This window comes from Salvelinus sp. IW2-2015, linkage group LG24 (assembly GCF_002910315.2).
Source record: "Salvelinus sp. IW2-2015 linkage group LG24, ASM291031v2, whole genome shotgun sequence".
Classification (NCBI taxonomy): Eukaryota; Metazoa; Chordata; class Actinopteri; order Salmoniformes; family Salmonidae; genus Salvelinus; species Salvelinus sp. IW2-2015.
Genome location: NC_036864.1, coordinates 10770708 through 10792208, shown reverse-complemented (window position 1 = coordinate 10792208; position 21501 = coordinate 10770708). Strand labels below are relative to the sequence as shown.

The 21501-nt window shown below is 45.3% G+C and overlaps 1 protein-coding gene across 1 annotated transcript in view; it reads right to left on the bottom strand.

Moving 5' to 3' along the window:
• The window catches only part of LOC111951481 (synaptotagmin-1-like), a 229376-nt gene that overhangs the window by 121332 nt on the left and 86543 nt on the right, over window positions 1-21501 (bottom strand). Inside the window, exon 3 of the mRNA XM_023969602.2 lies at window positions 10200-10291. The gene's annotated coding sequence lies outside the window, so the exon portion shown is untranslated. The remainder of the gene's footprint in view (window positions 1-10199; window positions 10292-21501) is intronic.

Genomic DNA, 21501 nt, shown 5'->3' with positions numbered 1-21501 from the left:
CTCTGTTCCGCAGGCAGGAAGCTGCCTTAAAGCTCTATCAATCCAGCCTGGAGGATGAGGTGCTGTTCATAAGGTAGGACCAGCAGGCTCTTTTCAACACGCACAGGTGCTCCTTTCACTCTCTGTTGGCACACACACACCACACACATAAAAACCACACTCATGTACTCACACACAAACGCACACATAAACACACTCATACACACACACAAACGCACACATAAAAACCATACACACCACACAAACCACACACACCACACACACAACAACAACACACACACACACACACACACACACACACAACACACACCCACACAACACACACAACACACACACACACACACACACACACACACCCACACACACAACACACACACACACCCCCTGCTGGGTCATTAGCACATGCCAACACCACTGACTCTGCACAGATGCTTGGATAGGAGAGAGGAGAAGAGGGAGGAGGGGGAGGAGGGGCAGAGGAAGGGAGGGAGAGAGGGGGAGGGGGGTTCATCTAAAGAACCACTTTTCACAGTGCCTATCTAATCACGTCATCTTCACAACTCACTATACTATATATAGGATAGTACTTGACGGAGGTGGAAGTGAACAGCTACTTTGTGTCTGACTAATCACCAAAAATTCAAAGCAGAGACGTAGACCGAGCAAGCAAGCATACTCTCCTCCACCCACAAGATGGTGTGGCTCCCCTGCGATGTTGTGTAGTGGGCATTTTGGCTCTCCAGTGGTTTGACTGAGAGGAGACAGTCAGTCCCCACAGCCAGGTCTACGTTCGGACCTCTGAGAGGTCAGGGGTAGAGGTCGACCGATTATGATTTTTCAACGCCGATACCGATATCGACTATCAGTGGACCAAAAAAGCGATACGATTAATAGGCAGATTTTTAACATTTATTTTTTTTTTGTAATAATGACAATTACACCAATACTGAATGAACACTTTTATTTTAACTTAATATAATACATCAATAAATAATTTAGCCTCAAATAAATAATGAAACATGTTCAATTTGGTTTAAATAATGCAAAAACAAAGTGTTGAGAAGAAAGTAAAAGTGCAATATGTGCCTTGTAAAAAAGCTAACGTTTAAGTTCCTTGCTCAGACATGAGAACATATGAAAGCTGGTGTTCCTTTTAACATGAGTCTTCAATATTCCCAGGTAAGAAATTTTAGGTTGTAGTTATTATAGGAATTATAGGACTATTTCTCTCTATACATTTGTATTTCATATACCTTTGACTATTGGATGTTCTTATAGGCACAATAGTATGCCAGTGTAACAGTATAGCTTCCGTCCCTCTCCTCGCCCTACCTGGGCTCAAACCAGGAACACATCGACAACAGCCCACCTCGAAGCATCGTTACCCATCGTCCACAAAAGCCGCGGCCCTTGCTGAGCAAGGGAACAACTACTTCAAGTCTCAGAATGAGTGACGTCACCGATTGAAACGCTATTAGCGCGCACCCCGCTAACTAGCTATCCATTTCACATCGGTTACACCGCCGAATCTCGGTAGTTGATAGGCTTGAAGTCATAAACAGCTCAATGCTTGAAGCACAGCGAAGAGCTGCTGCAAACGCACAAAAGTGCTGTTTGAATGAATGCTACGAGCCTGCTGCTGCCTCCACCCACCGCTCAATCAGACTGCTCTATCAAATATCAAATCATAGACTTAATTATAACATAATAACAAATACAAGCCTTAGGTCATTAATATGGTCAAATCCGAACTATAATTTCGAAAACAAGAACGTTATTCTTTCAGTGAAATACGGAACCGTTCCGTATTTTACTAATGGGTGGCATCCCTAAGTCTAAATATTGCTGGTTACATGCACAACCTTTAATGTTATGTCATAATTATGTACAATTCTGGCAAATTAATGACGGTCTTTGTTAGAATAAATGGTCTTACACAGTTCGCAACGAGCCAGGGGCCCAAACTGCTGCATATACCCTGACTGCTTGCACGAACGCGAAGTGACACAAAAGTGACACAATTCCCTAGTTAAAAGAATTCATGTTAGCAGGCAATATTAACTAAATATGCAGGTCTGATATTGTTTTAGAGCATTGATGTATGTTAGGTACACATTGGTGCAACAACAGTGCTTTTTCGCGAATGCGCTGTTAAATCATAACCCTTTGGCGAAGTAGGCTGTGATTCGATGAGAAATTAACAGGCACCGCATCGATTATGCAACGCAGGACAAGCTAGATAAACTAGTAATATCATCAACCATGTGTAGTTAACTAGTGATTATGTTAAGATTGATTGTTTATAAGATAAGTTTAATGCTAGCTAGCAACTTACCTTGGCTTCTTGCTGCACTCGCGTAACAGGTAGTCAGCCTGCCACGCAGTCTCCTCGTGGAGTGCAATGTAATCGGCCACAATCGGGTCCAAAATGCCCGATTACCGATTGTTATGAAAAACTTGAAATCGCCCTAATTAATAGGCCATTCCGATGAATTGTCCGACTCTAGTCTGGGGTCACCTCCTATCTCTCTCAGGAGGGGTAATTAATAAAGATGTTTTCATGGAGAGAGGACGGCCCCTTTACACTCAAGAACCATCCACACACACACACACATCACACACACACACACACACACACACACACACACACACACACACACACACACACACACACACACACACACACACACACACACACACACACACACACACACAGCACACACACACACACCCACCCACCACGCACGCACGCACACACACACACGCCGCGCACGCACGCGACCACGACCACGACGCACGGACCGCACGCAGCACACAAGCACCACAGGTGCAGCTACTCACGACACAATACACAAGTCGCTAATCTTCAAGTTATTCAACTAATAATCAGACCCTTTGAATCTCGACATTTTTTGAGTCTATATACAAGACTATAAAATATAACACATCCAATTCTACACACAATTCCCCATATCACAAAGCAAAAACAAGCAAATGTATTACAGAAAAAACTAAAATATCACATTTACATAAGTATCTCAGACCCCTTACTCAGTACATTGTTGAAGCACTCTTTGCAGTGATTACAGCTTCGAGTCTTCTGGGTATAAGAGCTACAATTGGCACACCTGTGTTTGGGGGAGTTTCTCCCATTTCTTCTATGCATCCTCTCAATCTCTGTCAGGTTGATGGGGAGCATTGCTGCACAACTATTTTCAGGTCTCTTCAAAGATGTTCGATTGGGTCAAGTCTGGGTCTGGCTGGTCCACTCAAGGACCAGCTGTCCACTTGTCCCGAAGCCACTCCTGGGTTGTCTTGGCTGTGTGCTTAGGGTCGTTGTCCTGTTGGAAGGTGAATCTTCACCCCAGTCTGATGTACTGAACGTTCTGGAGCAGGTTTCCATAAAGGATCTCTCTGTACTATGCTTCGTTCATCTTTGCCTCGATCCTGACTAGTATCCCAGTCCCTCCACTGAAATATTTCCCCACTGCATGATGCTGCACCACCATGCTCCCCGTAGGAATGTGCCAGGTTTCCTCCAGACGTGACGCTTGCATTCAGGCCAAATAGTTCAATCTTGTTTCTCATGGTCTGAGGCTGGGCTGTCTTGTGCCTTTAACTGAGGAGTGACTTCTGTCTGACACTCTACCATAAAGGCCTGATTGGTGGAGAGCTGCAGACATGGTTTCATTCTGGAAGTTCTCCCATCTCCACAGAGAACTCTAGAGCTCTGTCAGAGTGACATTAGGTTCTTGGTCACCTCCCTGACCAACGCCTTCTCCCGGTTGCTCATTTGGCCGGGGCCCAGCTCTAGGAAACTTCTTCCATTTAAGAATGATGGAGGCCACTGTGTTCTTGGGGACCTTTAATGCTGCAGAAATGTTTTGGTACCCTTCCCCAGATCTGTCCTTTGACACAATCCTGTCTCGGAGCTCTACAGACAATTATTTCGACCTCATGGCTTTGTTTTTGCTCTGACATGCAYTATCAACTGTGGGACCTTATATAGACAGGTATGTGCCTATCCAAATCACGTCCAATCAATTGAATTTAACACAGGTGGACTCTAATCAAGTTGTAGAAACATCAAGGATAATCGATGGAAACAGGATGCACTGAGAAAAATGTCAGGTCTCATGGCAAAGGGTCTGAATACTTATGCAAATAAGGTATTTCTGTTTATTTATTTATTTGTAAAAATCTCTAAAAACTGTTTTTGCTTTGTCATTATGGGGTATTGTGTGTAGATAGCTGAGGACATTTTTATTTATTTAATCAATTTTAGAACAAGGCTATAATGTAACAAAAATKTGGAAAAAGTCAAGGGGTCTGAATACTTTCCGAAGGGACTGTATATTACAGTATTGTATGMCAGCAGGCTGGGACTACAGACAGAGTCAGGGTATAGGAGTTAGTACTGCCTGTGTCAGACAGTCAGAGAGCCCCRGGCAGGGCCTGTCTGTGTAGAGGACTGGGATAGGGGATTAGGGAAGATTTGGAGAGCAGTCATTACCCTAGCCTGTGGAGGGTCTGATAATTAAATTACCTCAGCAGCCATACCGCTGCCTTTCCATCTATCAACTATATACAGACCAGGTCTTTCAAGGTCACTCTGCTCATATCTGGAATGAGCTGCATGGCCACCATCCTGACTCAAGATCCTGGATGACACAGATGACTTGAAACTTGATCCGTGGCATGAATAACACATTGATGCCAATGGATGGGTGATCTTAAAGGTGGAGTGCAACTTAAACCAGGACTTGTTTATACCTTTGCAGTTCACATTGAGACTGACACATACATTCAAATGTCTGACTGTCTCAGACCTCTGATTCTCYCCCTCTCTTATTTTAAAATCCTGAACATCAGCTCTCTTTAAGGGCACAAGGCGAGACCCAAATGCAGACACAGGAGGCCGATGGCCGAGCTMCGATATTTATTATAACAAAGGGAGTAGGCAAAGGCAGGTTGKGGACAGGCRAGAGTTCATAAACCAGGTCAGAGTCCAAACAGTACCAGGCGAAAGGCAGTCTCGAAGTCAGGCCAGGCAGGGGTCAGAAACCAGATCCGAGTCCAAAACAGTACAAAGGGATAGGCAGGCTGGTAGTCAGAACAGACAGAGTGGTCAGGCAGGCTGGTAGTCAGAACAGACAGAGTGGTCAGGCAGGCTGGTAGTCAGGACAGACAGAGTGTCAGGCAGGCTGGTAGTCAGAACAGACAGAGTGGTCAGGCAGGCTGTAGTCATGAAGCGTAGCAAGATCGTGGTCAGGCAGGCTGGTAGTCAGAACAGACAGAGTGGTCAGGCAGTGCTGTAGTCAGGACAGCAGAGTGGTCGAGGCAGGCTGGGTAGTCAGAACAGACAGAGTGGTCAGCGGCTGTGTCAAGCGAAGCAGAGTGGTCAGGCAGGCCGAGTAGTCAGGACAGGCAGAGTGGTCAGGCAGGCTGGTAGTCAGAACAGACAGAGTGGTCAGGCAGGCTGGTAGTCAGAACAGACAGAGTGGTCAGGCAGGCTGGTAGTCAGGACAGGCAGAGTGGTCAGGCAGGCTGGTAGTCAGAACAGACAGAGGATCGAAACCAGGAGGACTAGAAATAAACAGAGACTGGGAAAAATAGGAGCAAGGAAAAATGCTAGTTGACTTGGCAAACAAGACGAACTGGCACAGAGAGACAGGAAACACAGGGATAAATACACCGGGGATAGTAAGCAACACCTGGAGGTGGTGGAGACAATAACAAGGACAGGTGAACCAGATCAGGGTGTGACACTCTCATGTTTCCAACTACTCTCTGCCCTTCCCGATAGCGTGTGGATTGACTCATTGCCGTGCTGTGGTTGGTGGAGTGAGCAGTGTGTGTGGTTGGAGTGGGGAGTCTGACAGTAGATCGGCCCAGCGTGATGGTGGTGAAGTGGCCCAGTGTGGGAATACTGTAGCTGGCCACATCACAGGGTTCCCCCCTGGTGTCTATGCTCAGACCAGAAGGGGCTGTGACCTGCTGGGAGAGAGATGGGGACAGGGCCTCGACAGATAGAGGGAGAGAGAAGAATGGATGAGTGTAGGAACAAGGGAGAGAAAGCAGGGAAGAAAAGCTAGAGGAAGGGAGAGTTAGATGGAGGAGAGTGAGCAAAAGAATGAGAGAGAGAGAGAGAGCGAGAGAAAAAAATTGGGGCGGAGAAGAGGGGAGACCTGAACAGTAGCAGCTCCCATGTAAAGATTGAGGGTTTGTCACGATCTGCCACTGAGCACGCACGCACGCACACACGCACGCACGCACGCACGCACGCACGCACGCACGCAAACAGACACAATAGCCAATTTAAATAAAGGTCAGTCTAATAACTAACACTGATTAAATTTATTTCTCCTCTTCTCAATTAATATCACTCACACATTAACATGAATCCACGCATGAGTAGCCACGCACAGTGACAACGTACATTAACCTGCTCAAATGTAGTAAATGGAGCCAAAGGTTACCAATGTTGAGGCAATTCCCAATGACCAATGTAACTTCATGCTTATGAGATTCCATTCTCCATGTTCCGGAGTTGACAGCCTTGACAATAACTGTTTTTACCTCCACGACCATATACCAGCGCTGTCATAAGCTGAGGTCTGATGTGCTTTTTCATCCAGCCCACACATTCCCAGGGATGACAGAGGCATTGAAACACACACCATGTTCCTTAATTGCCTGTCACTCCATCACAATTAGAGCAAATTAATAGACATCCCTTCTTATTATTTAAATGTAAATGTATTTTATTTAACCTTTATTTAACTTGGCAAGTCAGTTAAGAAGAAATTCTTATTTACAATGACGGCCTACCCCGGCCAAACCCAGACGACGCTGGGCCAATTGTGCGCCGCCCTATGGGACACCCAATCACGGCCGGATGTGATACAGCCTGGATTCAGCCTATAAGATGTGATCATATACACTAGTCTGTTTTTTGAGGATCATTAAGGCTTGTTGATGAAAGCAGCAGGCTTTTTATCTTCACACCCACAGCGATTGCTGCTCGTTCCTCGTTACGCTTCCCCCAGACAGAAAAGACACCCAACTAAGGATCCTACTCCACTGCTGAGCGAGGGCAATAGATCAGTGCCTGAACTGATTACGGTTACCCTAGCAAAGTGGCACCGATAGATCTGCTGGGGAAAGACAGGGTGATGCACGTGCTGTTGAGGGTGATTTGCGGTGACACACGTCTGTAACGGGGTTGAGCTGAGCTTCGTCTTTGAGGAATTAGAATATTGAACAGCCAATGAAACTTGACACAGGCGCAGATTATTTCTCGGTGGGGAGTCATTCCCCAGAGAGAACTCATAGAGGAGTCCGGCTCTGCATCTGCCCGTAACCTTCCATATCACAACCGTAACTCACAATTTCACCACTGTTACTCTCAATGTCACCACCGTTACTCTCAATGTCACCACCGTTACTCTCAATGTCACCACCGTTACTCTCAATGTCACCACCGTAACTCAGAATTTCACCACCGCTACTCTCAATGTCACCACCGTAACTGTCAATGTCACCACGGTAACGCTCAGTGTCACCGCCGTTACTCTCAATGTCACCACCATAACTCTCAGTGTTATCACTGTAACATTCAATGTCACTACCATAACAGGAGCTCGCTAGTGATGATACTGCTTGCTTGAACATGAATCACTTGAAAAGCAAACAACTGTTGTGCCCATTTTTCTCCTGTAATGCATATACTATATGACATATCGTACACCTGTGAAGGTTTCTGAATGTATGCATTCATTCCCGTTAATTTGTGTTCTCTAACCCTTACATTACTGTACCTGATGGTAAAAAATGGCTGCTTGTTGGGCAGAGCTGAATGTGCGTGTCAAACACCTGTGTTTGGATGGGAGGCGGCCAGGCTCCCGGTGTGTCTAAAACAGATGTTTCATGGGACTGTGGTGGCGGATGATTGATGCCTCACAGTACGTCAGGTGGCAAAAATCCCAGACACCTCAGCGTTTTTGGCTTTTGCGTGTGATTCTTTCCCCCTTATTTTTTCCTATAACGTGGTTAGCGAAGGAGAGCGAATCTGGAGACAGACGGGGGATTGGCAGCGCTCCAGAAGCCAGAGAAGCCAGTCGTTCAACAGACATGTATCACAAAACAATGCCGTTTGGAACACGCAGAGGACGACAACAGCTGGTGCCAGATACCCTCTGAAGCACCTGACTGGTGTGATGCTATCTCCTTGGCAGAATTAGGCTGCCTCAAGGAGCAATAATTACAACAAGCGATCTTAATCTCCGCCGTGGGAAGGTGGGCAGAGGAGAGGGGGGACTCATTCAGTGAAGAAAACCTCTCCAATCATGTCACGTGGCTGAAGGCAAGACACCCACCCCCGTCCAACTACCTCTTCTTCCATTTGGAAGTCACCTTGTAGATGTCCTTGACTAGAACCCTATTGCCATGCCAGGGTTATGTAGCTTCTTCATTTAGCCTCATCGTTGAGATAGCTAGCCAGAGTAAAAGCGCGAGCTTCATGCTCTATTCTTCGGCCCCGTCGCAGCAGAGCTACAGAGACTAAGTGAGTTAGACTTGAGGGAGAGAGGTGGGAACCTGGCCGGGACTCCTTTACTTTACCGCCGTCTGCCCTAATCGCCGTCATTGAATTCCATTGTTTAAGCCAGGCAGATTGGGGCCCTGCTCAGAGGTTCATGAGGGGGAGGGGGGATAGGAGACAGACTCCCTGGTTCACCTGAGGTGCCCACCTCTATCTTTCCCCCTCTCTCCCTCTTTCTCTTTCTCTCCATATCTCCATGGGCCGCACTCTGCCACTTTGGATATGTCATGGGTAATAAGGATGACAAATTGGGACCGCTCCCCTCGGTCCCCTGTCGGTGTGGTGGCTTCGGAGTCTGCCCTTATACGCCCAGAGGAGGCCGAGCTCAGCACCGCTCACAAACAAAATGGAATTTAACAAGGCCTGAATCAGCCACAATGCCTCAGCAAATGGCCACTCAACCCTGCTACACCTGCCTCGCCAGCTGGATGTACATGTTGTTATAGTAGAGTGGTATTGTGTAGTGTAGTGCGAGGGAGGGAGGAAATACGGTTTGTGAACAGACACCAGGACAGAGTTCCCTATTGGTTAAACTTACACCAGGGTAAGACTCCATATGATTTGCCTGGCTTATATTAACACTGGTTTAATCCAAATTCATTAATTCCTACTCAAGCCATATTGGAAACCTTGTGTGTGATGATAAAACTCCCTTAAGCCTTCATCTTAATAGTTTTTTTTCACTCTTCATTTGTTTTCCTGGTATTTATTCAAATAAGATGTTGATCAACAGTGTGTGGTGTTGTCATATTTGTGTTTGCCATTTCTGATGACCTTGGTTGGCATGTTGTGCCCTTGGCCACACAAGCTCAGTCTCCCATAGCTTGAGAGAGAGGATTATCACGTATGTTGTTGGATCTGAAAATGTTGCTCTGGCTGTTAATGTTTGTCACAGCATGACATTCAAATGTGTGCAGTAGTGTGCAGGAATGAATATAAACAACATGCCATCAACAGAACCCCTGAACCCCACACCCACCCCCTACTTAACATTCAAGATAAGGACTACAGTAGTTGCCATTGGATTCCCACACAATAACATGACTCATCTTCCTACTTGGAGCTCAATGGAGCTCTTTACATTATAGCCTAATAGTATGTTTGTGCCTTTCCTGCTCTAATAGGTCAAATCAATACTTCATTAGTCCAAGTCTTAAGTCCATCAATGAGCTATGGTGGCCAGAGACCGTAGTATCACATATCTTACTCTACAGTACTAATGAGGCTTTCAGTGCTGCGTACCACTGTTTGATGTATATTTTCTATTAGAAAAGTGCAATGGGGGCCTCTATGAGTTGTTTCATGCATGTATACACAAAATGTGCGGAATAATCCATACTAATTAGTGTTAGTCTTTGTACATTGTGAAACAAATCTCTGTGGAATTCTTCTTCTTTTTGGGATTGCCCCCTTGTGGTCATTGGCATTTAAGGATAAGGAACCAGGCGACTGAGGTTATTTTCCCATAGGGGTTGGAGATCCTTGGGGTCTGAGACAGTGAATAGCCAGAGTGGCTCTGTGGACCTGTGGCATTTCCACTGAGACAGGGTGTCTGTTTTGTTTCCCTGTCTTTGAGGACGAGGGAACAGAGACTAACCTTTAACTCAGCGGTGCCTGCTGCTAGGGGCTCTTCCAATGCTGCTTCTTCTTCTTTAAACAGGAGTTGCACGTATTTGCGATAGTTCAAAACTGAGGAAGAGACAGACGGAACATGTTAATGTGGAACAACAAAAAGCATGCAAAGTTGATAGAACTGAATTGAGACTAGTTACTGCAGGTCGGTTCCTGTTTTCAAGAGACATTTCAAACTAGCCCAGTCAGATACTATTGTGTTCTTGAGAGCAGCCATTTTCTTTTAAGAGTACTTTACAAGCCAGGGCACAAACAAGACCAATAGCATTTGCATTTCAATTCTTATAGCCAATCAATGTGCACGGCAATGGGCTCAAATGGCGGTATCCAGAACCAAGGCACGGTGAAGTGAACCCATGTCATTTCCCCCTGTTGATTTTTCCATCAGCTCAGTTTGTTTGTTTGTTTGTGTTTGTGTGTGTGTGTGTGTGTGTGTGTGTGTGTGTGTGTGTGTGTGTGTGTGTGTGTGTGTGTGAGTGTGGGTGGTGTGTGTGTGTGTGTGTGTGTGTGTGTGTGTGTGTGTGTGTGTGTGTGTGTGTGTGTGTGTGTGTGTGTGTGTGTGTGTGTGTGTGTGTGTGTGTGTGTGTGTGTGTGTGTGTGTGTGTGTGTGTCAGTGAGGAGGTGGCAGGGATCCATTATCGATGGAGCGCTTTCACAGTCGATTGGTCGTGTTCATTAGGAAGCCGGAGGAACCAAGTCATGAGCTGGAGACCAGGGACGGGGACCAGCTGGGGATCTCCTCCCCACAGATGCTGCCTGCCACTGCGGTGTGAAAGGCACTCCATTGTGGAGGAGGTGGATGATGTGGAGGAGTGCTCTAGTTAGGGTCACAGCAGGGGATTTTCAATACTACTTCAATGTCTCATTTCATTGTAAATAATGTTTGAAACAAAACAAATGTGATCGATTGACTGTAGTTTGGTTTTAAAATGTATTCTAAAATCCAAAACCAATATCCAATAAACATCTGGATGGAGATTCACAGAATCACAGAATATATTACTTCAAAATGGATAAATAAAAAATGCAAATAAGATCTGTCCTTGCAGCATATGTCCCAAGGTTCTGCTGTGATGGAGAGCTATCAGCACCATCTTGACGGCGTCGGGAGGGGAGATTGAGTTTGTGATTCCCTATTCATTCCCCCATTACTGTTAAAGAGCTTATTGCCRGGCCTTGATGTACAGATTAAAAGCTATTACCTCCGGCTGGCACTGGCAGGTACACAAAGGCACAAAAATTCAGAGGCAATTTGTGTCTCATTTCAGGAAACTAGGCGTATGTCGCGCGTCACTACTTCACAGGAGACCCATTAGAATAGATTTTAAAAGCCATTTGAACTCTTTTTTGAATCAAAATGCGTTTTTTGCAGAAATGCCTTCTGGAACATATGAACTTTCATGTGCTTTAATAACAAACTTGTATGCCATTTGTAAATACCAATAAAACTGTTAAATTACGAGCCTAGTTGGTTTAGGCACGGAAAAAGACCTGAACCCGCTGGCCGTGATTGGCTGAGATAATGGATGGGATGGTGATGCCGAGAGATGAGTTCGGATTGGTCTGCCATGTAGCTCGCTTCTGTCTATAACATGAGCTGGTCAGTATGTGTAAGTAATCCTTTCTAACACAGCTTTTCTTTCAAAGATATCACGTAGTAGAACTGCATAAGTGTTGCTCTCCACTTTCTGGAGGACCAMGTTTTGAAATCAGTGGAATGTCCGGTGCAATTAGAGTATGAGATAGAGAAAATTCTRGAGTTTGATTGCAAATATATATTCAGACGGAGTCGAAAAGAGAACACACAGTAGGCTGTTGTATAAAACACCTGTCTCCGGATTACATCTTCAAACTAAGGGCAACAATGGCATCCGTGACAGAGAAGCATCCGTGTATACGGGTAAGATAGTCTAGCTAGTCAAATTTTCAGATATTACACGTTTCAAATTTTGTCAGAAAGTCGTTTTCATTTCAAGTTAAAGCGTACCGTTAGCTATACATAAACAACATGCCATCAAGAGATCCCCTGAAACCCTCATCCCCTACTTAACATTCAAGAGAAGGACAAGTTGCCATTGAATTCCCACACGATAACATTATTAATTTCCCTACTTGGAGCTCAATGGAGCTCTTCACATTATAGCCGTATGTATTACCATAGATGTAGCCAGTGCGGTGAAATACATTTTTCAACCGTAATCTCCTGCTATAGAATGAATCACGTGCTCCTGTTAACATACCCATGAAAGCCATTTGCCTAACAATTGGTGCCACTCTGTCAACAACAGTTGATATCAACCCCAGCACAGCCATCCTCAGCCAGTGTGACATACGGCACGCACGCAAAGAACTTGGATGGTACAATGATATGGTGGTGCTTGGTATAATACATGTAAATGAATGAAATCTCCACCACATTACTAACACACAAACACACACACACACACACACACACACACACACACACACCCCCACAAGTCATTAACCTCTTTAGTATGCGAGAGTGTGTACTTTTTCAATGTTATTTTTATTGTCACATTTTTGTGTGTGTGTGTGTGTGTTGTGTGTGTGTGTGTGTGTGTGTGGTGTGTGTGTGTGTGTGTGTGTGTGTGTGTGTGTGTGTGTGTGTGTGTGTGTGTGTGTGTGTGTGTGTGTGTGTGTGTGTGTGTGTGTGTGTGTGTGTGTGTGTGTGTGTGTGTGTGTGTGTGTGTGTGTGTGTAATGAGCTTGTTTGAGTGTCTATGCTACAGTAAGTAACTAGTGGGATTGCTTTGAACCTTGCCACACACATTAGATTTAGCACTGCCAACGTTTCCAGCTGTTCTCCTGTGTATATTACTCAATGTACACACAGAGTACAGCAGTGTTGTGACAAGTAAACACAGAACAATGGTTTCATGCAAATCAATGGGCTCGCTACCACTTCCACCGCTCAGCTGGATGAGTGTGAAAATAACCTCCATCGTAGGAACACAATGACGTTGTCGTTATGATATCCAAACCGCCGCTTTCGTCGAAATGAGCGTTGGCTTTCGTGACTCCTACAATTTGTCAGCTACAGTATCTGCAACAGCCAGCCACCCTTTGTGGTGCGTCACATAAGTCTTCCTTTTCCCGGCGTGGCGCCTGCTTTTCACCCGCCTCCCCTCATCTTTCTTTTCACCGTGTTATTCCTCCATCCTGCATTTCCACTTAGGGTATCCACCACTCTCCGTCTCCCTCTCTCCCTCCACCTCTCTGCTTGCCGGAACACGTGAGTCCATCTCCATCATCCTCACATCAGATGCCTCCTCTAGAACTCATCTGTATTCTGACCAGGTAGCTCTTTATCGCTTCTTCGCTTTTAACTTTTGAATGGGTCTTGGGCAGCAGCCGGTTGAATGATGCGATCCGTCTCGTTGCCCTGTGATGAATATAAGGSCCCATGCAGCCTTGGCCGGTTCCTRAGAGCTATGGTCTGCRATCACGACCAAGCCCAACCCTCAGCTCAGAACGATGCCAACGGGAGAGATTACATTTCCGTCTGTTAGTATTCCGACGGGAGACAAATCATACATACAAGGTTTGTGTTCTGGTATATTTCCCTGGCTTGGGTTACAACATGAAGGAGACACGTGGTGGAAACCATCTGTAGATGTGTGTACTGGTTAAGGACCAGAGCTAGGGGGGGATGGGTGACAGGAGATATATTACCCCAGTAATCTACAGAGAGGGGTGAGCGGTAAARACAAACATGACCTTGAGGACTTGGCCGTGCCAATCACCAGAGCCTTGCTCCCYTTGACAGGCACTGAGGCAGAAACCCAACGCCCCAGATATGTCAGCTGGTGTAATCCCCTGACCATGGCTCATACCATCCCATCGTTTCTGAAGGGGGATCCAATGTGGAATATGATGGCAAAGCATCTCATGAGAAGTCATATTCGTTGGTCATGACAAGGAGATGCTTGTGAAAATGTCATTATCAGATGGAGAAAACAATGAGGGAAGAACCAACATATTTTCGCTTAGTTTTAATTGTTTGGATTTTGACAATAGCCAAGCGATTKTGTTTTACAAATATGAATCGAGCATTTAGTATGTATTTTCATCATGCGTTGGGACACCATACAATGCCTCAACAAAACAGGCATATAAACAGGCATACAAACACATCTCCTCCTTGCTCTTAAAGAAGGACAGGATACTGGTGTTCTCTGCCTCAGATTCTACCTAAGCCTGGACTGTAAGAAACAGCCTTCCTGACAGCTAGAGAAGTCTCATCACAACAATCATGTCAGAGCACATTCTGTGAAACCAGGCAGTTCTGTGGAAAGCAACAGCGTCCAATCASTAGAACACTGGGGGAAATTGAWTTCTATAGAGTGATACCTGTACAGGGCTCTGTTTATGGCAGTGGCTACAGTGGTACTGTAGATCGGAGAAGGAACTTAAGTATTTACTGTATAATTATGTGGTGTGGCCTTGGCACCTCCAGGCCCATCCTCCAACCCCCTCTGTGGTCACTCTACGCTGGCGGGGAGCACCGTGGAGATGATTAGCAACTGTTACCCAGCATACCTCTAGGCTACGCAGAAGGCGGTCCCTGTGCGATTGGAGCTCGACCAGGCTCATCATCTGTCCCCAGCAAGTCCACTCTACCACACTAACACTGATGAGTGAGGCACCTTCCCTGGTCGGCACTTTAAGACCGACTCTATTGTGATGCGCCAACGGAGTCTACGTCTGTATTCATGTTGTGGACCTCTGACTTCCCACAGCTAATACTATAAGGCCGTTGTTAAGTTGTCTGTTTTGGCGGGCTTTGTGTGCAACACACAAGCATATTACCCTGGTTCTGTTAGTTGACAGAGAGGTAGATATATATAGGACATATAGAGTTGAAGTCAGAAGTTTACATACACTTAGGTTGGAGTCATTAAAACTCGTTTTTCAACCACTCCACAAATKTCTTGTTAACAAACTATAGTTTTTGCAAGTCAGTTAGGACATCTACTTTGTGCATGACAAAAGCAATTTTTCCAACAATTGTTAACAGACAGATTATTTCACTTATAATTGTCACGTCCTGACCATAGAGAGCCCTTATTTTCTATGGTAGAGTAGGTCAGGGTGTGACTGGGGGTTAGTCTAGTTTATTATTCCTATGTGGGGTTCTAGTTTTGTTTTTCTATGTTGGTGATTGGTATGATTCCCAATTAGAGGCAGCTGGTAATCGTTGTCTCTAATTGGGGATCATATTTAAGTAGCATTTTTTCCACCTGTGGTTTATGGGATATTGTTTTGAGTTGGTGCACGTAGCACCTCTGTAGTCACGGTTCSTTGTTAGTTTATTGTTTATTGTTTAGTTTTGCTAAGTTTCACTTTCTAATAAATTATGTGGAACTCAACATCCGCTGCACCTTGGTCCGATAATTATTCCAGCGAACGTGACAATAATTCACTGTGTCAAAATTCCAGTGGGTCAGAAGTTTACATACACTAAATTGACTGTACCTTTACACAGCTTGGAAAATTCATGTCATGTCAAATGATGTCATGGCTTTAGAAGCTTCTGATAGGCTAATTGACATCATTTGAGTCAATTGGCGGTGTCTGGCGGTGTACCTGTGTATTTCAAGGCCTACCTTCAAACTCAGTGCCTCTTTGCCTTGACATCATGGGAAAATCTAAAGAAATCAGCCAAGACCTCAGAAAAAAAAATTGTAGACTCCACAAGTCTAGTCATCCTTGGGAGCAATTTCCAAATGCCTGAAGTACCACGTTCATCTGAACAAACAATAGTACGCAAGTATAAAACCCATAGGACCAAGCAGCCGTCATACCGCTCAGGAAGGAGAGGCTTCTGTCTCCTAGAGATGAACGTCCTTTGGCGACTGCTTGGGACCTTGTGAAAGATGCTGGAGGAAACAGGTACAAATTATCTATATCCACAGTAAAATAGTCCTATATCGACATAACCTGAAAGCCGCTCAGCAAGGAAGAAGCCACTGCTTCAAACCGCCATAAAAAAGCCAGACTACGTTTTTCAACTGCACATGGGGACAATGATCGTACTTTTTGGAGAAATGTCCTCTGGTCTGATGATACAAAATGAACTGTTTGGTCATAATGACCATCGTTGTGTTTGGAGGAAAAAGGGGACGCTTGCAAGCCGAAGAACACATCCCAACCGAGAAGCATGGGGGTGGCAGCATCATTTGTGGAGGTGCCTTGCTGCAGGAGGGCCTGGTGCACTTCACAAAAATATATAGCATCATGAGGTATGAAAATTATGTGGATATATTGAAGCAACATCTCAAGACATCAGTCAGGAAGTTAAAGCTTTGTCGCAAATGGGTCTTCCAAATGGACAATGACCCCAAGCATACTTCCCAAGTTGTGGCAAAATGGCTTAAAGAACAACAAAGTCAGGGTATTGGAGTGGCCATCACAAAGCCCTGACTCAATCCTATAGAAAATGTGTGGGCAGAACTGAAAAAGCGTGTGCGAGCACGGAGGCCTACAAACCTGACTCAGTTACACCAGCTCTGTCAGGAGTAATGGGCCAAAATTCACCCAACTTATTGTGGGAAGCTTGTGGAAGGCTACCACGAAACTTTTGACCCAAGTTAAACAATGTAAAGACAATGCTACCAAATACTAATTGAGTGTATGTAAACGTCTGACCCACTGGGAATGTGATGAAAGAAATAAAAGCTGACATTTCACATTCTTAAAATGAAGTGGTGATCCTAGCTGACCTAAAACAGGGAATTTTTACTAGGATTAAATGTCAGGAATGGTGAAAAACTGAGTTTAAATGTATTTGGCTAAGGTGTATGTAAACTTCCGACTTCAACTGTATGTAAGAACAATCTGACCCACTCATACTTTACATTTGCATAAAAAATTGTGTCATTTAGCAGACACTCTTATCCAGAGCGACTTACAGATAGTGCATTCATCTAATACTTTCTGCTGAAGCTCTGAAACCTGCCATACGTTGAAGAACGAAGGTGGAACAACACTTTCTTCAGCATACTGATTTCCATCTGGTTTCTCTCATTTCAACCCTACACTAGCTCATAAAGACTGAGCACGTTGTCACTCCTCCATACTTTTCCTTAACTATTTCAGGAGAGGGAGACTGCCTGTCTGTCTGCCTTGCACTGGCTGTTTGTAAGGGCTGTCAGCCACAAGCAATGTTCGGTGCTCATAATGCTCTTTCGTTCCCCTCTTGTACTCTGGCTGGTTGTAGAAATGTCCGGATGGAAATAAAAGTGCTATTTAAGGATATGCAGCGACGACGAAGGAACAGGTGACAAATGAAAGCCAGCGAGAAGGCTTTTGTTATTGTCTTGTCTCTCCGAATAGTATGTTTTTCATAWTTTTTTTKACAACTCTCTCAGTTCTCCCCGACTGAGTCTTATTCCCACCAACCTCCCTCGGCATGCCCACAAAGCTTGAATCATAAGTCTTGGGTGGAGACATGCCGCTCCGAGGTTAACAGGCTATTTCTGTGGATTAGCTATCCCGTTTGCAATCCGCTCCTTCTGCTGGCTGATGGCGGCTCGTGGTGAGAGTAATTACAGTATAAACCCAGGCGATCACTTTAAATCGTAAACTTCCTGAACTCTGGCAGACATTTTTCTGCACCTAAAAAAACTCATGTGCAGATCAAAATGTATTTTTCTCCCATGTTCCATGTCAAAGCACATGGAAACTACTTGAACAGCTGCCATCAATGATGAATTCACAATATCTGGATATTGAAGAACTTGTATTCCTTTGTCCTTTACAATATTGCAATCAGCACTCTACAATATGGTCAGTTGTACTGAATAGTACTATAGGTCCACTTGAGTGATTGTAAATATTTTCGCGGTCCTTGATCTGCAGCGACACCACATACCGAAGCTCTTTATGTGTACACACGAACACAAACACAGCTCCAACGCTGTTCAGCCTCGTCTCCTTTAAAGTGCAAGAAGGTAGCTTCTTATCCCTGTGACAGTGAGTGTGGCTGTGCTCTGTCCTCTATAGACACTGCCCTCTGAGCAAACAAGATTACTGTGATGAAGACGAGCTGCCGTGTTTAATCCCTGTCTCAAGGTACTTTGGGGGTGACACTCTCTCTGACAACAAAAAAACTTTGGAGACAGAGCGTTTAGTGGGGACGCAGCCCTCACATACCCGCTGCAATGGCAACAACGCCCTGATCAAAAGATCCCCTGTAAGTGCAGTCGTTTTCCCAAATACAAAGGCCTTTGGCTTTTCGAATTGGTCTGTGAAAATGGTTGATTGTGTGTTCTAATAACATGAGGGTAGGCTTTCTGAGAGGTTAGTCATTTTCCATTGAGGGCGCTGAAATACACCTCCACATCTGAGTTAACAAAGCAAACAAAGACAAAAAAACTGTTTGAAATACACTCGCTGGTGAAAGTTACTCTTCTCTGCCTCCCCTCCAGCTTCCTTCAGTAGGTTCATACAGTAACTGGCTGTCACAGAGAGCTCCATCTCTAACCTCCCTGTGGACCATAGTACGCAGAGAGCAAGGGGAGGGGAGGTGAGGTGGGGATGGATGGGGTCCACCAGCTGGCAGTGGAGGGGAAATTGTTCCTGGGCAGCAGGACTCTGGCTGTTATTTCCTTATTCATCCTCCAGTGGTCCAAGCCAGGGCTCGATGGGAACACAGTCATTTAACAATACAGCCCTCCTGTTTCCCATGGTCTGGCAGTCACCTGCTCATACACCGTGGGATGGCTCGGTTCGGCACACATTTTGTCATTGCAGGTCTCTAGGTCCAGCTTAATCAGCCCTGTCCAGAGACAGGACCTGCTAGAGCACCGATGACCATGATGGAGGTTGACAGGTGTCGTGTCTGATATGCGAGTGCCATAGGAGTGGAAAGAGAGTGAGAGAAAGAGGGAGAGAGAGAGAGAGAGAGAAAGAGCAGTACGCCTAGTTGACAGAGGGCCATTTGAGCGTGGGCTCCTCCATCTTTTCCAAGGATGGCTGATTCCTATTTCTTCCTCTCCCCCCACTACTGTGGCCAATGCTCTCTGGGTTATCCAAGGTAAAGTGATTGYTATTCTCTCACAGGCCAGAGGCTTTCTTACAGTACCCAGGCTGCCATGGTGGAGCTCTAGGAGAGATGGATGTCACTGAGAGAGAGGGGAAGACAAAAGCAGGCAGAAAGAAGGGGGGGAGAGAAAATTCCCTCAGTCGTGATTGCTTCGCACAAAACTTCCTCGGCCTGCACAGACATTTGTTGTGAAACACAACTTTGAAATGCCTGGGCTTGAAGTCTGAGACAGAGATGACCAACTCTCTCTCTCTCATAATCATGTCCCTTTTATGTAAACTATGTAAATGATGTGCTATTATGAGTAAGGCTCCTTTAACAATTATTCTCCCCCAAGTTATCTTTACTGGTCATTATCCATGGGTGTGGAGAGAAAACGTCTCGGCTCGCTAGTCCAATTTCACAGTAAATTCTGTATCCGTGTGACGGTACACTAGTGAAGGAACTCTGAGCAGGCATTAACCGTAATGGAATTCAACGATAACACCTAATGCATAATGTGTCAAAYGCTTTCCACGTTCAATTTGTTGGAGATCACATTGGACTACCGGTGGAAAATCATTGAGGCCTCTCAGAACAAATTCATGGATGTCGTATCTGGGCAAAGAGTCCACGTGTGTTTGGGGGGTAATTTAACTTGTATTGGTCTGCATTGATCTTCCGGAGGAGAATGGGTTGTTTTATAGAGTCAAGACAGACACTCTCTGACCCAATCGGGTTTTGGAAGGATGKGTCTTCGATTGGGCTGATTTCTCTGGTGGTGTTTTCATTCGAAGGCAGGAACATAGCCACACAGGTGTGGTCAGGAATACAATGTTTTGATTTCTCAAGGTTTTGTGCTCTCTAGAGTAATGTATGTTCACAATGGAGCTGTAATCTCAAAGCTTTTTTACAACAAACCTTCCACATGTGACTAACTAACCACAGTACGCACAGGGTATGTGTGTGTGTGTGTGCGTGCGTGTGTGTCTGTGTGTGTTTGTCTGTTTGTGTGTGTGTGTGCACCTGGGTTCGCATGTGTGTGTGTTTGCCTGCTCTCTCAGCCAAACTAAACTGATGGGAAATCATCTAGAAGGACGCAATTAACTCTTTCCTGAGTGTTGGCAGTGGGGAGCAGAGCAGCAGGTCCGTAATGAACAGCTGAGACGGACAGTGAGGAGAGTCTGCTGCTGCTGTTGTGTGCCGGCCATCCCCCACTCATTAAACCTCCTGGGAGTGTGCACTGTGAACTGCATGTGAGTGGTCCACTGGAGGATCCACTGCACTCCCCTCCACAGGGCAGTGGCAGAACAGCTGCCTGTGTGCATCACTGGAACAAATCTGAAGCTGTGTACATACTGTGTGTAGGCTGTGCATGTGTATTTGCATATGTGTGAAGGACAGGCAATTCAAATGGGAACAGCAGGGGTCTCCATGGCAGCAGTTGGGGAGGAGCCAATGGCACCTGGGGAATGCAGAGTGTGTATGGTAGTTTAGTATCTGGCCCYTGATTAGAGAATAGAGACCGCTGTGACGGTTAAATCATATATCAGGGTGACAGATGTATCGCATAAAGATCTGTCATCCATGGATGATTTGCATATCTGGATGACTACCTGAGTGAACCTTTTCCCTGTTATAGAAGAGAACAGAAGGAAACAGGGGAACCTACGTGCAGAGGGGAGACGTCTCATGAGTCTTGTTTTTAGCGCTATTTGACCTACATTCATTTTGAGATGAACACCATTGAATACAGTACCAACACAAGCCTGAGTTATTGATGACATCTACAGCTTGAACCATAACCAATTATGCAAGCCCTTACATGTCGGAGTAACAGGGTGATGCAACCTGGCTTCATCAAGGCTGTATTAATAGCAGATGCATAGCATGATGAGATGGTGGCCACATGAGAATACACACAGATCCAGTCTTTTGTTACAGCTCCATCTTCTGTTGATTATCTAGAGCCACTTACTTCCATATCCCTCCATTTAAGTCTACAGGTCTCCATTTTGACTGTAATAGCAGCTGTGATTATGTTACATGGCAAGAGCATTGGGATAGTTATCAAAGCGTCTTTCATCAGAGGCCAATTCACAATGTACCGAAGGCACAAAATGGATGCCGGGGCATTACTGTGACTTTACAAAGACCCTCAAATTGCTCTCTCTCTCTCTCTCTCTCTCTCTCTCTCTCTCTCTCTCTCTCTCTCTCTCTCT